This window comes from Erpetoichthys calabaricus, chromosome 4, assembly GCF_900747795.2.
Source record: "Erpetoichthys calabaricus chromosome 4, fErpCal1.3, whole genome shotgun sequence".
NCBI classification, from domain to species: Eukaryota; Metazoa; Chordata; class Cladistia; order Polypteriformes; family Polypteridae; genus Erpetoichthys; species Erpetoichthys calabaricus.
The window spans coordinates 274,783,093-274,801,992 of record NC_041397.2 but is presented as its reverse complement, the minus strand read 5'-3'; the positions used below and the strand labels follow the sequence as shown (position 1 = coordinate 274,801,992).

At 39.7% G+C, this 18,900-nt stretch overlaps 1 protein-coding gene across 2 annotated transcripts in view; it reads left to right on the top strand.

Moving 5' to 3' along the window:
* LOC114650899 (rho GTPase-activating protein 6) overlaps positions 1-18,900 on the top strand; it is a 611,037-nt gene that overhangs the window by 72,396 nt on the left and 519,741 nt on the right. The window lies entirely within an intron of this gene.

Below are 18,900 nucleotides of genomic sequence, written 5' to 3'. Positions count from 1 at the left end.
GTAATGTTATCATTTTTAGAGCCTGATTCTTTTTATGAGATGAAATTAAATCCATATTTCCAACAGTAACAACAATGTAACATCCTTATATTAACCATATATGAACAAGGACAACTCCCAATGTGTTCTTTGTTATTGTCATGTTACAGCTTTCTAGTCAACTGAGTCAGTTACACATAAACACCCACATTTAAACATTTAATTAGCCTCAGAAGAAGTGCTCCTTTAGTGTAGTTTCTGGTGAATTTGCTTTTTGTGTTTTATGGGATCAATAAAACCCAAATTGAGATGTAACTTTGTATAGGGACAGCTAGTATGTGAAACAAACCAATAGAAACTGCATATCTCTATCAATAAAAGGGGGAACTGTAAAGGAAACCAGTGTTCATTGCATTACTCCTCTTTGTAGGGAAGTAATTCATAGTAGGAATTCTCAAAAGTTGGTCACAAATAAGATTGTGGGCAAAGAGTGTGATCTAGTGGTGGCTGACTATACTGAGCGATTTCATATCTATTGTTCAACAAGGCATTGTAGTGAGCACTGCTTTCTCACGGGTCAAAACTCATTACTTTCTTTTTGGAGTTTGCATACACCATATGTGTCTGTGAAAGACTTCTCTAGAGATGTGTGTGTTAGATTAATTGATGATTTGGGGTTGGTCCAGTGTAACACATTGTGCCAAAGTATCTTTTAAGTGATCGTTGCTATGTTCTGGTCAACGTTTTCTCAGTGCACACCATACTATACACTAAACAAGTAGGTTAGGAAAATGGAGAGATGGATTCTGTGATTTGCAGCACAGTTAGTGTGGCCTCACAGCTTCACAGCTGAAGGAGACTATATTTGAAGTGAAAATCTGTGTGGACTTAACAAGTCTTTGCAGGTTTTTCCTGGGTCCTCAAAGATGTGCTTAGTGCATTGAATGATCATCCAGTTCCCAGGATCTCTGCAATAAATCAGAGTTTATTGGATTAGATTGGATTTGATTAGATTAGATAAACTTTATTAATGCCATGGTGAAATTCAGATGTATATAGCAGTAGACACATAAAAAACAAGGAGATAGATTCAAAGGGCAAATAATGCAGCCAATCATTCAATTGATCGATCAATCAATCGATCAATCAATCAATCAATCAATATATATTGTGCAGATGTTTCAAAATGAATTTTGGGAAGGAAGCATTGAATTGCCTGATAGCAGTGGGCATGAAAAAAATCCCTAGAGGGACTTCTTAGCAGACCATGATGCAATGATCCTGTGGTTCAAAGTGCTCCAAGAGGGCAACTTCTGGAGGGGATAGGGGGGATTTTTCATGATGACATTTAATTTTGCCCCCATCCTCTTTTCCACAAGAGCTTCCAGTGTGTCCAAGTTTGGGCCTGTGAAGGAGCAAGCTTTTTCCTGATAAGGTTTTTCAGGCATTCTGCATCTTTTGAGTTCAAGTTGCTTCCCCAGGTGACTGCAGCGTAGAACACCACACTGGCTACTATGGACTGACTGAACATTTCCAGCAGCTTGCTGCATACGTCAAAAGACCTGAGTCTCCTTAGCAAGTACGTTCTCCTCTGGCTCTCCTTATACAGCGCCACTGTGATATCAGAACAGTCGAGTTTGTTATTATTATTACTTGATTTTATTCAACTTGCCCCCTCTGTTTGTCAGGGACAAATTTTGCAATCAATTTTACCCACATTTTACCAAAGCAATTTCCTTAAACTTTGCATGCATTCTGATCTCTGGTGGCAATGCAATATTTCATTGTATTTCATGTCCTGGGATTTGTATGTTAATGACATCAAATTAAAATTTCTAATTTCCTTACATTATACTTTAAGCGATTAGACAAATATATAGTGCTTTTAGCAAACACACATATTTATGAAAAATTAGAGGCGTTGGTCAAGTGGTTAGTATATTGGACTTTCAATCAAGTGGTTGAAGGTTCAAGACCAATGTAGGCAAATTAATTAAAAAAATATTTTGATTAATTGATATTGTTTTGTCATATTATTTTGTGGAGAATCAGCCTGCAGACAGACACAGGACACACAAGTCTAAAACACACATTTTATTCTTTATCTTCTGCCCTTTACAGCACTGCACAATCACCAATCCTTTCCTTTGTCTTTATTCTATTTTACTTTGCCGCCTCCACTCTTCTCCTGCAAGCTCTGTCCTCTGCCTCCCGACTCCGGCTCCTTGAATGGAGTGAGGCAGCCTCTTTTATACTGCACCCCAAAGTGCTCCAGGTGGTCCCAGCAGGTATGGGGAAAGTGCTACATGGGAACCCAGAACCTCTTCTGGCAGCACTTCTAGGTGTGGCGGAAGTGCTGCAGACCAAGGTGTCCAGGTGCACCCTGTCGTTAGCCACGGTCCCCGATGCCATCCAGGGGGCCTGCCCTCTCGTGTTCCGGGGAGGTACTGCTGTTGACATGTCCTCTCCCCTGGTTCTCTCAAGGCCCCTGGCCGTCTGCCACAACTTCTATAGGACAGTTTTTATTTTTTATAGATTCCTTAAATGATTAAAAAAAATAACTCTTGCACTTTGAAGATTCCTCTTATTTAAACCATTATTCTGCATAGTTTCAAGAGGTCCCTGGTTCAAATCTGGGTGCCCCCTTTGCTTGTGTTGATTGTGGGTTCACTTCCTGGGTCCTCCCTGTGAGGAGAGCGCTTTGAGTAGTGAGAAAAGCGCTATATAAATGTAAAAAATTATTAATTATTATTCCTTTAATCAACTTTTATATGATGTGTCATTTTCTTTCCATAGTTAAGCTGGTTAGAAATTTCATTTTAACGAATCTATACATTTTAATTTAATTAAATTATATTCTTTTATGGAAGCCCCATGATTTTATTTTTAGTCACATATGACCAACAAAATCTTAGTACAAGAAGAAAATGTTTTTTACTTTTAGTGCATTTTTTAATAAAGTCATGCCACTTAGAAATCTTTTTTTTCTATATATTTATATATTTTTTGTTTATGTGAAGCCCCAGGTATTTGAAGCTCTACACCACTTCTGCATCCTCCCCCTGAATGGCGACTGGTCTCAGAGGTTTCTTGCTGTATGGTTGCAGAAATTTTCTTTCTTTCTTTCTTTCTTTCTTTCTTTCTTTCTTTCTTTCTTTCTTTCTTTCTTTCTTTCTTTCTTTCTTTCTTTCTTTCTGTCTTTCTAATTCTAAGTGGTTTCCTTTGTGAAAGCACATCAGCCTGAAACCTCCCAGTAGACAAACATCAACAACATCTTGACTCTTTTGGTGTCACCATTTTCATCCTTGAATCTTTCTTTATATTAACATTTAAATACAATTGTGATTATGTTGCTTTATTATACAGAGTGGCACCAGCACAGTATACAACACACAGCATATTGGATACTGACCATAATACATACCATGTCATATAACAAAATTTGATGGTTTTCCAGTTCTCTTTTAATTTGACAGTTTTAGATATGGCTTTTTTTTTTAAATCATCTTTTCTTTTTTGCATTTGACACTGATATTTGGTGTGTATTTCAGAAAGAAGACATCTGAGGACCAGTAAGCTGTTTGTTTCTCACACTACACACTCTCATATCCTTATCCTCTTGTGAATCTGGGCCTTCCATTTCTTTTTCTGTTCTTGTTAGATCCAGTTTGCCTTCTTTTATCATGACAGTAGTAGACATCTTTGTATAAGCTGTTTAGTCCCTTGGCAAAAAAATGTTTCTTGAGAAAGCTGTTTCATTTTGGCCATTTTTGAACCCAGAACTGAGCTTTAGAAATACTAGTTCCTTGCACCTAGGTGAACAGAATAACAGGTATCAGCAGTGCTAAAGCAATTACAAAGGGTAATAAATAATTAGCATTTAAACATGACAAATAAAGGGAGTTGACAATTAGGACCCTGAAAAAATGGCTGCTGAAAATGGAGTATTGCAGTCATATTTGAGTAATACATTAAGATCAGTAATTTTTCAACAATAATAGCCATTAGCAACGGAAGTAATGTTTTGCCTGTACTTTTAAATCAAGTTAATTGTATCTTGATAAAAAGGTATCAATTTCTATCAAAAACACAAAAACCATACTTGTAGGGCCTCTTGTTCCCTTTTTACAGTTTCCTGTGATTAATCCATCAATAACATCTTGCTATAGTTTGCCCTTTCAGCCTCTACATTTGTCTAAATGCTCATGCCAGCCAGAAAACTGAAAGTCGCTAGCACATCAGCTTGTTTCCAGAGATTCCCACTATTTTTTTGCATAGCACTTAAGTGCAGAACTCACCAAAGATAAGCAGATTGACTAGCAAAGCCTCCATTCCCATGATTGTTCAGCCTTATGTCCATTGCAGCTACCTCACCGTAACCATGAACTGTTAAAGGCAAGTTTAGAAAATGAAGGATAATTTCAAATCCTTTGGAAAAAAAGGGTGAGACAGGTTTTCTTATTCACATTCATTGAATACAACTAATGAATATACTGTAATGCCTTTTATAATCAGTGTTGTTGCAGTTCTAGAGCATGCTGGTTTGATATCCCTATCCCACAAGCCTAAGAAACTAGGCAGGGGGTGAAAAGCTAAAGAAAAGGGAAAAAATGCTTCAAAATAATTTAAAAAAAAATTAATAGCATTTTATGGTGCTAACAGGGTAGCAGAAAGTTTTCTCTTGTTGAGAAAAAGGGTATTTGATATCACACTTCAGGTGGGTTTGATCACATCACATCAAACACTAACACATTCCAGTTGTCTAATTTTTATCAATCGAATGGTGGGCCCATTCTGTTTTCTATTATGTAGCAAAATATTATAAATAGAATACCTTAAGAAAGGTACGCTAGCAGGCAACATTTTCATGCTTCACTTCAGACTCTAAGTAGTATTATTTTTACACAGCCCCCCACTTACGTCTTCTCGTGTAATGATCAAATCAGACAATACAGTTTTAGACAAATGTTTTTCTTTTGAGGTAATAAAAAACACGCAATCAGAAAATTGATCAAATGTATTTTTAATAGATAGCAGACTCTGATACGTGTCAATAGCTAGCATTATTTTGGAAATGAGTTTCTGGCCCAGATTCTTTTTTTTTATTACAGAGAAACTGTAAGGGTTGACAAACATTCAGTGGGGTGGATGCTACCACACAGTTTGAAGTGAAATGCCAGCTGGAATTCATTTTCATTTTTTTCTTTTAGAGTTTGCCTTGCTTATGATGTAAACAAATGATAATCCTTACATCACATACAAAGAAGAAAAGAAGTGTTAAATCTTAGCTTCCCATGTAGGAGCGTGTTTTATACACATGGCCTTGATTACTCTGCCTATAGTCCTGAAGTGAGAAAATCCTTCTGTCGTGCTGGAATAAACATAATTGACCATGTTATAGTCTACAGTGTTTCCAAATTTCAAAATAATTTGTGTTTGTTCTTGTGAATTTAATAGAGGAGTCCTTAAGTCAAATAATCTTTAATTTCTTTGTGCATAAATAAAAATAAATTGGTTTTAGTTCTCACAAATAAACTTTCAGCTTGGTGTGTGTAGTTGTTCTTAACTGGAACATTACAAAGTAGGTACAAAGGTTCTGGTTTGTGCAGAGTTTTTGTTAATTAGCTCTTACCTCTGTGCTGTGAAACAAGGGATAATCATGATTACAGAACTTGAAACAAAATAATAAATGTCTTAACCACTTTCTGGGATTTCCTAAAACATGTCCTTTTGTGTCGAGCTGTCAGTAGGGCGGCTTGTCTACTTTTACATCATGTGATAAATGAGAAAAAAAACAAAGACACAGATTAAGTGTTGGGGAGCCTCTTGGTATACTGATTGTAGGATCCAGTAGTTCAAAATGAGGGTCAAAGTAGAATAAAACAGACATTTGTCAAAACAAAATGAGTTCACTGCATTTTTATGGAGTTGATCAAGGAAGTACAATTAACAGGGAGGAAATTACATCAATAACGGATGTGAGGTTGAATGTAGCAGCTGGAGATGACGTCAGAAGTGGAGGGACGGAACTGAAGTCATTGGGATGAGACCAGAAGTGAGATAGTTCTGCGGAGCCAGAAGAGAAGTCTTCTTAGTTGTGTGACATGGAGGTGGATACAGGAGCGTTACGCCCGGTATGAACGTTTTTATTCTTGCGTATTTCTGTATACAAAAGGAGAAAAAAGCATTAATGCCCTGTTCCAATTCCCCATCTTTTGATCGTTTGTGCCCCATCGAGCCCTTTGACTGTCTCCTATTCGTGCGTGTATGACAATCGCCATTTTATAACTTTGCTGGAAGCCCCTTTACCTTTCTTCCTTCTATCACTATGCTCTCTGTCTTCCTCTCACCAGTCGAGTACTTACCATCTGCTCTCCTTCCATGCTTCCACCATTGGACTTCTTAAAGCCTTGTGTGACTTCTGAAAATGCCCCTGTGCTTTGGGTTATTTTTTATTTGCAAAAGGGACACCATGCTAGCGACTACTAGTGTCCCTGCACCCCTGTGCCTCCTATCAATTTGCCCAGTCACCCATATTTTTTAAGGGATTATATTGTCTCATTTAATCTCTGTTGGAACTGATTGCCCTACAGTAATGTGGAAATGTGCCACCTCTGACAAGGGCATCCTGAGCATATTCCATCCCAGTAGCCCCACTTAATGTGTATTTAGTACAATATGTACAGCACATACTACCTCGTCCAGATGAACTTGACTTTTTTTTTCCAACACCATTCATGCCGAACTTCTCTGAATGCAATTGTGACCAAGGCATTTTCTAGAAAAGCTGTTTCAAACAAAAACTGTGAGGAAACAAATACTCCCTTTTGTTCAGTGTGTTTAGCATTTTCAAAATGTGGCAATTTATTTGTGCTTAGAATGAAGGACTAGAAGCACATTCACATTAGTATTGAAGAACAGGAGAGAAGCAATGCACATGAAGTTTGTGCGGACGGCTATTGTCTGTGGTCAAGCAAGTCCGGTACAGCAGGATTGCTAAAGGAAAACCAGCTGTCAGTATGGAGTGAGCAACTTAGAAAGAAATATTTAGTTCTTGAGCACATTATTGATATTATAAAAGTCATTGGGAAACATGGGCTAAGTTATGGGACTTTTCTGAAGCTACTTTTACTGCTCAGTAAATATGACATGTCTGAGGGAGCATTTGAATTATTGTATTGAAAAATGTAAAAATAATACATGAAGCAGGAAGAAAAAGAAGGGGTTCACTCATCTCATTAAATTTCCAAAACTACTGTCAACATGTTCATTGATGCAATCCACAGCATCTTTCCATTGCCAATGATGTCCGAGGGGCTAGGATGTATTCTGTACTATGCAAGATACTACACAAGATGTAACTTTAAAAGCATCAGTGTTCCACTTTATTATGATACGTGATGATACTGTGTGTGAGACACTGGTTACTTTAGTGGATTCTGAGTCATCATCTGGGAAGTATTTTGCTGATATTCTAATGCAGATATTAGATACTTTGAAAATCAATCATGCTAAACGTATTAGCAATTCAACGTTGGGTTGGCAATGATGGACGAGAGTTAAAAAGGTTTCTCTTCTTCACTCACATCGCAGTCATTCAGACTTCAAAGTTCACATTCAGGTATGCTGTTACTCACGTGTCCTGAATCTCATGCTTTCTGATACCACAGGGATCATGATTGAGAGTATTTCCTAATTCAAGCTATTGAATGACATTGTTGTTTTTATTAGAAAATCATATTGGAGGATGAACATATGGGATTCTGTAACAAAAGATACAATCACATGCTACAAATGGCTCTCACCTGTAAGTGAAACAACGTGGTGTATGCAGCTCTTAGAACAGTGTTTAGATCATTGGACAAACCAGAGAATGTGCTTCATATTGATCTTATTTTCACAAAAATTGAGGAAAATGCAAACATCCATCCATCCAATATCCAACCCGCTATATCCTAACTACAGGGTCACAGGGGTCTGCTGGAGCCAATCCCAGCCCACATAGAGCGCAAGGCAGGAAGCAAACCCCGGGCAGGTCGCCAGCCCACCGCAGGGAAAGTGCAAACATAAATAAAGAAAATATATGTGTGAAGGTGAAATCATACATAGAAGAACAGCTTGAACATGAAATCATTCCAACTGCTCAGTTCTTTCTCTGAATATTTAGTATACATCTCCTCTAGCCTGATATCTCCAAAGAAGTGAAATAGACATGCTACCCATGCACAATTTGGTAACTGGAATACAAGAGCAATTTTCATTTTGTAAAGATTGTAACCAATCACTTGTTGAGTGAGTGATGGACAAGGACTTTGAGGCAATTACTCAAGTTTCCCTTACCCAGAGAAAAGGTCAGGTCAGGTCAGGTTGAGGAGCATGCACTGGTACAGCTTGGGATCCCAGTTGGCAATTCCTCAGGCAGACACACAGTCCAGTCCCACACTCTGGAAATGACCATCTATCTACCACAGCCAGGTGTTATGTGAACTTCCCATTGGCCTGGTCCATCCTGCGAGCTGGATCAACCTTAGGGAATTGCACCACATGGCCATAGTTCCATAATTGACACTCCCTCACAATGCAGGTAATGTGCCTCATTCTGGACTCTGTGAGCAACTGCTCGTTCGACACAAAGTCAAACCAGTGGTACCCAAGGATTCTCCAAAGAGACACAGTACCATGTTCCATGCTCTGCTAGTCCATCTACTGACTTCATAAGAAGAGTCACCAGCGACATGAATATTGCTTCTGATGTTAATAAACCTCGCAACAAGGTTCACATTCTTTCCGCAGACAGATACACTGCTGATGAAAAGAAGACAAAACAATAAATCAGTGTCAGGTGGATACAATAATGACCAGACATTTCAGATGCGGAAACAGTTTACAAAATTCAGAATCACAATGTAATCTTAGGCATGGTCACTGATAGTCTTAATTGAAGTTTTTTGAAAATTGGGATATTGTCCTCGGATTTTGCCTTTCTTGCTACCCCAGTGTTTCTGTGTGTTTTGCAGTTAAAGACCTCCACACTTGAAAAGCTAAGCAAAAGATTGGTGCCATTTCACAGTAGGGCCACTACAGAGAATTTACAGTTAAACTGTCCACTTTGGCTTCTCACTGGGAAAAGATAAAGACCACAGCTCTCGAGGAACTTCACACTATTGGCATAACTACTGAAAAGCAAATGTAGAGTGGACAAGAACTTGACCTTATTTAATATAATCATGCAGAAGCTGCACTTTGTGTTGCTATCGTGTTGTACTCAAATGCAACTTATTAATGGATGTCCATCCATCCATCCATCCTCTTCCACTTATCCGAGGTCAGGTCGCGGGGGCAGCAGCTTGAGCAGAGATGCCCAGACTTCCCTCTCCCCAGCCACTTCTTCTAGCTCTTCCGGGAGAATCCCAAGGCATTCCCAGGCCAGCCGGAAGACATAGTCCCTCCAGCGTGTCCTGGGTCTTCCCTGGGGCCTCCTCCCGGTTGGACGTGCCCGGAACACCTCACCAGGGAGGCGTCCAGGAGGCATCCTGATCAGATGCCCGAGCCACCTCATCTGACTCCTCTCGATGCGGAGGAACAGCAGCTCTACTCTGAGCCCCTCCCGGATGACTGAGCTTCTCACCCCATCTTTAAGGGAAAGCCCAGACACTCTACGGGGGAAACTCATTTCAGCCGCTTGTATTCGCGATCTCATTCTTTCGGTCACTACCCATAGCTCATGACCATAGGTGAGGGTAGGAACATAGATCGACTGTAATTATTATGTAATTATGTAAAAATTATGTAATTATGCATTCGTTCTGACTGTGCCAGTTACTCAGGTAGAATGGGAAAGTTTTTCCACCCTGAAGTTCATAAAAAATAGACTCAAGGCTACATTGTCACAAGATCATCTGGAGGCTTTTATGTTAACATCAACTGAAAAGACATCATTTTGACTCTCCAGGCTGAATGGGTGATTAACTGGCTCATGGAAAAAAGTGAACCCCTACTATAACTTTTGACAGTTGAAAGGTAAGCAGGGCCTGTTTTAGAACGATTAGGTAGGTGGTATGTGATTGAGTAGTGGGGGGTGTCCCTCTTTGGTGTTTAAAGTCATGATTGAAATGTGGGAAGAAAGTCCACCATGGCATTTCAAGCCGTGTGATCAAGGAGAGTGTGACAGGGAACATCATCCTTTCGAGCTGCATGATCACAGAGGGGATGTTGGGGTCCAAAAGGTGATTCAAGCATCACAAATACCTGAAGTTTGAATTTTACTTGGGGTGGGAAGTCAACTTTTTAGGGAGGCATAGCCACTCCAAGCATCCCCCCCCCCCCCCGAGTTCTGACCTTGATGGTAAGACAGATTTTTTTTGTCATGGCCATCGTGTTATTAATTGTGCATTTACTGAGGTTTACAGATTTGCATTATAACTCTGTAACTGCAATGGCAACTGGATGTGGCATGGACTTAATGGATTCACTAACATGGGTGTCAGCATTTGTTTGTTTTTGCAGTTTTAAAGGTTCAGTTGTTCTGCTCATTTTGGGGGTGGGGCACCAGTAGGGTGGGTTTTGGCATTTTATTTGTTCAAAAACTAACTGCTTACTCTTTTTATCCTTGTCTAATATAAAATTCTGGAAATCCTGATGCCTATTCCATCAGTACACAGATACAACTTTCAGAATAAATGGTGTGACTAGTAGGAGGCGTTGTACCACCCCAAACCCAAGACACAACAATACAAACACAAGTCCCGGGTGCAATTAAATGATTAATTGTACAAATACCTTTGTTATACATGTTTCTTTGTTAAATACACTAAATCCATCACTTCTCTTTTTGTCTCTTGTTTCCTTCAAATCTCCACTTCTCTTCATTGAGCTTTATCCTCTTCCTCCTTACTTTGACGCATCAAGAGTAGAGGAGTGGCTTCCTTTATACCAGACTGGGGAGTACTTCCAGTGCTACCATATTTCATCCAGGAAGCACTTTCAGGTCAGGCAGAACCTCCCTAAATGGAGGAAACCTCCTCTCCACAGCTCCCTCTTGCATCTCCCACCAGACCATTGGATCTCCGATTCCCATTTAGCCCTGTGGGTGTGTATATGGGAGACCCACCAGAGAGCTGCTGCCAACTGTCGGATGGCGGCGTCTTTCCACTTTTCCATTACCAAGGCATTCTGGCCGGGTAGGGGACCATCAATTCCTGCCAGGATGCCAGCCAGCCCTTGTCTTCTATGACAATACTCAAGATCAAGACAATGATGAGTCCCAGTAATGCTACTTATGTTTTTGGCTATTTAGTATCTGATTGCTTTAGTTTTGTAGTGAATGCAACTCTTGCCTGAAGAATATTGGGATGAGGAGCATTCTAAACTATGCTTAGTGAAGTAAGAGTTGACTAAAAGGGTGTATTTGTTATTAGATGCTGTCATCCTTTGTTAATTGTGAAACCAAGATTCATGCTGTCCTGCTTTGCCCTGATGATGTTTTGGTAAGGCCCATCTGTCTGTAAACCTGAAATTTCATGTAATAGATTAAGGAAGTGAATAAACAAATTGAAAAATCAAATTCTGAATATTAGAGCATTATTTAGTTTCTTTAGTTATTCATTCTGGGTAAAAGTATAACAAGGATTTTACAACTGTAACATAAAACGATAAGCTTGAAAATCGGATACTTACTGAAAACTTCAGACAGACTTGGGGAGACCAGTCCAGGATTCTGAATACTGTATGTGCGATGTTATCTGCAGTAACTACTGCACTGCCATGCCTCCCATAGTTAGATTAAATGGTTAGTTTTTGTCTGGATGGACATCATAAATTACTGCTTCAGAATTAAGAATTGCCACTGTTGGAAAGTGTGAGAACAGGTGATTATATGGAGTTATGCCACTTGTTGGGCAAATGTCATACACTTGTTTATCTAGGTGCTGGGTGGTGGTGATGTGTTGCATGTTGCTTGGACAAGGCAGTAAGTTTCACTCTACTCCGTACATGTCACAATACTACAACTACTATTACTGTTACTACTGATTTACAGTATTGTAAGTGCTGGGGGTAGTTCTGACCAAAGAAAGAATCTCATTTACTTATTTGGCTGACACCTTTATCCAAGAGAACTTACAACATGTATGATACAATTGGTTACATTCCTTTGGGTTTTCCCATTGGAGCACAGGCAGGTCAGGTGACCTGCTCATGGACACACAGCCTCAGGGTTTGAAGTCCAGTCTTAAACACTATACCACACTGCCTGCCTTTTTCCACCACCAAGCTATAACAAAATTAAATTTTCAGTTTATACCCTCCTTGGAAAACAATAGTAGTCTATAAGACCCCTTTTAGAGCCAACAATAATCTACTGGAGTGGAGCTTTGCTAACCCTTGCCTCTCAGTGTTTCTGTATTTCTTTTTCTGTTATGAGCTGCCGCCCACTGCATTCACATTCCATAGGGCTGAGTTCTTCTATCCATGGCAGGAAATGAACTGCTGGACCCCCTTACAGTTCTCCCTTTTATTTCAGGTGTTCTGGGTCATGTGCCCAGAAGGGGGATGGTCCTTGATGCTTTTACCAGTCTTTGCTCTGGGTGGCTCATCTCTCTTCCTGAGTGTGGCTCATTCCAGCTGACTGCTGATCCTTACCTAAAACAAAAGAAACAACACACTTTGAGGTGCCTTAGAGCCCCTCGTTTTGTCCCTAGGGTTTTTCCTGTTCTCTCTTGACAGACGTCACAGAGAGGCAGGATGAACTGTGTCTGTATGATGAAGGTGCCATTGTGTGGATAACATTGTTTATCAAACCACTCACTGGCTGCTGTTGTGTTTTTCATTCTCAGCCTGTACAGTCGAGGCGCTGAGGGAGAAGAAAAATGGAGAAATGCTACAATATTTTTTTAGATGTGTTTATCTTGGCCATTGTGGAGCAATAATTCAAAATGAACAACAAGCACAGCATCAAACACAACTGGCTCTGATTAAACTTGCCATCTGTTTGCAGTGAATTTAGCTAATAACAATAATATGGTTGTCTTTAAGAGCTTTTCCAAGTTCCATGACTTGATTAGCTTGAGGATGAGCTATTGCTAATTCTGCTTTTTCTCTCATTTTATAAGTGAAGATTTCAATATTCAAATAATTGTCATATTAATATAACATTCATAAAAAAAGTACACCTGCAAGCACAGAATGGATTTTTTTGGTATTTTTCTGTACATTGCAATTTTAATCCTTATTTTTACTCTATAGGCCGCTGTTTCTCAAACAGTGGGTCACAGCTCGATTTTGGGTCACAGGAAGCTACTAGTGGGCCATGAGTTGCTGTTGTCTGTAATGGAATTGGATCATGGTACGTTGCTGCTCCAATGATAATTAGATTATCTCTCCCCCTTCACTCTGACGATTGCATTTGATTCATCTAGAGGAGCCCCGTTTCAATTAAAAAAGTGGGTTGCTACACCAGAGAGGTCGAGAAACACTGCTGTAGGCTATATTTATATATTTATTTAAATGCCTTGATTAGTTTTTGAAATGTGCAGAATGTTTTCTGATGCTGAAATGTCTTTCACTAATGTGAGTTTTTGAATGAAAACATTAGGAGTCATAACAAATATAATGTCTGAGTATTTACTGTATAACTGTAAAATAAAATATTTCACATTCATCCAGCCATCCATTTTCCTAACCCACTTATCCAGCATAGGGTTGATGGGTAGCTGGGAACACATTTAACTTGGAAATATTATATTTCTTAATTACCATTTTATTTTAGGAACAAAAACCCTTTTGAGCTTAATGCACATATAGCAAAGAAACATCATCTGTCTGATATAATAACTGAGAGGACAAAGACAATGAAGGTGTGTGCAGCATTGTTTAGTTACAGAGACTCTAAGCTTCAAAACTACTTTATTATCAAATAATAAATCTTCACATTTATATAGCACTTTTCTCAATACTTAAAGTGCTTTACATATAGAGTTAGGAGCCACTGCAACCACTACCAATGTGCAGCATTCACCTGGATGATGCAATGGCAGCCCTTTGGCGCCAGTACGCTCACCACACTTTGACTATTAGGTGATTAAGGGTTGAAAGAGATAGAAAATTAGAGGCAAGGGATGATTAGGGGGGCAGAATGACTAGGCCATGGAGGGCAGTTTAGCCAGGATATTGAGAAACACCCTACTCTTTTTAAAAGATGCCCAGGGATCTTAAATGACCACAGAGAGCTAGGACCTCAGTTTTATGTCTCATCTGGAGGTTGGCACCATTTTTACAGCACTGTGTCCCCATCATTGAGATCCATGCACAGACCACTTGGTAAGTGTCCCCTGATGGCCTCACCAACACCTCTTTCAGCAGCAACCAAAGCTTTTCCTAGATAGTCATCCAGTCAAGTACTGGTCAGGCTAGAACATGCTTAGCTTCAGGTGGGTGACCTGTTCTTGTGGTATGGCTGCTGGCGAATCTGTGGGATGCACCAGTTGCGTTAAAATTTAAAATGATACCAAGTCATCTTAGCTTTACCTGTCACAACTGTTACTGCATGAATTCATAACGTATGAAAACACTTTTATTTATCTAAATCGCTTAAGGATTTTCAGGGCCCTGGCAGCATCAGATGTAAAGAAAGGACCAGCCCAACATGACAGGACACACTCAAACACACACCCTCACTCACTCTTATGGGGATGTTTTAGATTCATTAATCAAAATAACCTGTCTGTTTTTTGCATATGGAAGGAAAACTCCAGTACTCTGAGAAACATCCACAAGAGAAGGACATGTAAACTCCACTCAAACCGTGCCTGGATGGACATTCCAAAATGGAGCTGTGCAACCTCTGTGCCACCTGTGATGCATTGGAGTTTGCATTGGTTTTTATTTTACCTAAATTTGTTTGAGAATGTATGTATGTGAATGCCACCCTTATGTTATATCATCATTATAGTTAACAGCAGTTATATTTGCATGCTATTTTTGTCTTTCTCATGTGTACTATTTCATCCTTTCTTCAAGTTTCTTTCCCTTACAACTGCTCAAACAATAATAGAAGCGACATTATTACAGATTTTTCCCAGGTTTGGGATGACTCCATTATTACTCACATCATAAATGAAGTCTTACTTCACTTTCTTGTACCGTTTATGCCAACCAAGCAGTGAATCAATTGAATATACTTTTATATAGTGCCCTTCTCACTGAGCCACATAGCAAAGCAATTTATAATAGTAAGCACGAGTATTATGCAATGCTGAGTAATATTTCCTTTAGGTGCTGAGTATTGCTTGAACACTGTGACAGTTTGTGGTCCTCTCGACCCCTTGAACCCTCTGACCACTCTTCAGACACCAGGTAAAAGTTCAATAATTATTTATTCGGACAATATTAAAGTGCACAAAGCACCTATACTCCACAATACTCATATAATAATCAATAATTAATAATAAACAGTCAATACAATCCTCCACACTCCCAGGCGCGTTGCCACTCTTCCGCCCAGCTCAGCTCAACGCTCTGGTCTTTCACAGTTCTTTTTATAGTTCTTGACCCAGAAGTGTTTCGCCCTCTCTGTCCACGTGACCTGGAACACTTCTGGGTTAGATAAAAATCCTTTCTTCTTCACCCCGGAAGCATGTCATTTCTCCTGTCCATGTGACTTGAATGTACTTCCGGGGCGTAGGGCAAATAATCCTTGTTCCTCCCTGCAGCGTCCCCTATCAGCCCCCACGGCATCCAGCAGGGTTGGGGATAAAAACTGCATTGTCCAGAATTCCCTGCTGGCATTCGGGGCACCTCCATGCTGCAGGGAGGGCTCCACCTGGCGGCCTGGGGGTATTGGCCGAGATGAACGGCCGGTCACATATCACAACACCTAGGCATGAACCGAGTCACCAGAAAAATTTGATCAGTTGGATACTTTTTTGACACGAGGAATGTGGTCTTAAAGGTGCTAAATTATCCCCAATATTCTGGTTACCCAGAGGTTTTGTTTTCCTATTATATTTTAAACAATGATTTCTTTTCAATTGAAAGAATTAGTATTTTGAAAGAATTAGTAATACTGACTGCATTTCTAGGTACTTTATTGTATCCTTGTATGTGGCTAATTACCTTGTTAAATATGGTAGGACCTTTTTGTAGGCATCAACAATGTAGACAAAGCCCAACAGTAAGCACAGCATACATTGATTCAGAAAGTATCTGTATCTTTTCATTTTCTTCACACTTTGTTATGCTAAAAGCTTTAAAATTCATTTTATCTCTAATATAACAACAATCAATACCACAGAATGACGATAAGAAAACAAGATTTTAGAAATGATTGCCAGTTTTTTAAACATAAAAAAACATGAAATATCACATTGTCAGTAGTATTCAGACCCTTTGCTATGACACTTGAAATCTGGCTCAAGTGCATACCATGCTATTGATCATCATTGAAATCTTATTTGGAATCCACATTTGTGGGCAATTCAATTGATTGGACATGATCGGGAAAGACACATGTCTGTCTAAATAAGGTCTGACAGTCTGTATCAGAGCAAAAAGCAAGCCATAAGTTTGAAGGAATTACCTTCACAACTTTGAGACAGGGTTTGTGTTGAGGCACAGGTCTGGAGAAGGCTACAGAAAATTTCTGCAACATTGAAGGTTCCCAAGTACATAGTGACCTCAATAATTTTTAAATGAAAAAAGTTCGGAACTACCACAACTCTGCCTAGAGCTGGCTGCCCAGCCAAACTGAGAAATCATGGGAGAAAGGCCATGGCAAGAGAGATGATGAAGAAATTGATGGTCACCCTGGTTGAGCTCCAGAGAACCTGTGTGGAAATGGGAGAAACCTCCAGAAGGATATCGTCCACTGCAATTCTCCATTAATCTGGGCTTCATTGCAGAGTAACTAGATGAGACATGAAAGCCCACCTGGAGTTTACAAAAAGGCACCTAATGGACTCTCAGACTATGAGAAACAAGATTTTCTGATCTGATGAAATAAAAACTAAACTGTCTGGTCTCAGTTCAAAGCATCATGTCTAGAGGAAACCAGGTCCTGTTCATCACCTTTGCAATGCCATTTTAATGGTAAAGCATGGTGGTGCCAGCATCATGATGTGGGGTTATTTTTTTCAGCGACAGGGACTGAGAGACTAGTTGGGATTGAGGAAAAGCTGAAGGAGCAAAATACAGAGACACCTTAATGAAGATCTGCTCCAGAGTGCTATGGACCTCAGACTGGGGGATCTCTTTCAACAGGACAATGACCCTTAACACAAAGCAAGGACAACACAGGAGTGGCTTAGGAATAGCTCTGTGAAGGTCCTTGAGTGACCCTGCCAGAGCCCAGACTTGAACTCAATTAAACGTCTCTGGAGAGACCAGAAAACAGCTGTTCACACAATCTCTCCGTTCAACCTGACAGAGCTTGAGAGGATCTGCAGAGAAGAATAGCAGAAGATCCCCAAATTCAATCTTCAAAATTTTTAAAGATTGTCGCGCCAAAATTTCAGGCCATATTCTCTGCCAAAAGTGCCAAAACTACAGTACATACTGAGTAAAGAGTCTGAATGCTTGTATCAGTATCATATTTCAGATTTGTATTTTTAATTAATTTAAAAAAAAATTCGAAAACCTTGTTCTCACTTCTGCAGTGGGCTGGCACCCTACCCAGGGTTTGTTCCTGCCTTGCACCTTGTGCTGGCTAGGATTGGCTCCAGCAGACCCCCATGACCTGGTGTTAGGATATACTGACTGACTGACTTATTCTTGCTTTGTCATTCTGGAGTATTGAATGTGGTTTGATGAGGGAACAATAAATTAGTTTAACATAACAAACTGTGAATAAAAGTGAAAGGGTGTGAATACTGTAAAAGCCTAATTTTTCAATCAGTGCTTTAAAAGATTACAGTTTTGGATGTTTAATTGCCATGCAAGACATGAGGTACAGTTTGGTACTACTAGATGATGTCTTCGGTAACAACAATGCACCGAAAAATCAATAATAATCACAGCATAAAAACATAATTAAAAAGTATTTGATCAAATGTTTTACCAATTATAGACATTTATTTACCTCATAAAACTTCATATGGCACATTTTGGTTTTAATGTGTGATGTTTTATGTGGCAATAAGTTCACAATAAAAGCCTAATTAAGTGTTTACTTTTGTAAAGTGCTACCATACCATTTCCAACTTTGGTGTTTAACATTCACTTACACTTTCTCAGGATGGTTATCTGTGGGCTGCCTTTTACAGTGTTTGGACAAGTAACAGACCTGAAGGAGTCCAAAAGTAAGTTGGTGTACCAACAGGACCACTCTGTTTATTATAGCCACAGAATACTTGAAAACAAAAAGGCACACAATAGCGTTAAGAACCAAAAACAGGCAATTGCGGCCAAATATGCCATAAATCTGATATAAGCCCAAAATGTGATGCTTCTTTTTGGAGACATCCAATTTCATATTATCCCGACCAGAAGGCGTGGAGCTTCTCAGGATCAATTGCCCTCACTGGGTGTCTCCACTGCATTGTGGAGGTTAAAAGAGATTAGCGACAGCGCTCCCCCTCACCCTGGAATAGTATTGCATACCTAGAAGGTGATTCTGTGATGTACATGTGTGACAAATATTAAAGATCTGAGATTAGTATACTGAGAAGATGGGAGTATGTGCTGATAGCGTTTTGCCACACAACGAACCACCTGGATTGAGTCCCGCGTGTAGCAGATGACACCTCAGCACCACACTGGAACAGTGTGAGGTTTTTTTTTACACGAGCTGGAGTGCCAATCCTCCCACCAACCCCCAAGTTTTCCCTGCAATTAGGACAACCTACTTTCAGGGCTGGATGGAGATTAACGTCATACCCAAGAAGAAGCAATTGCAGGTTAAGGGCCTTGCTCAAGGACCCGATGGAGTAC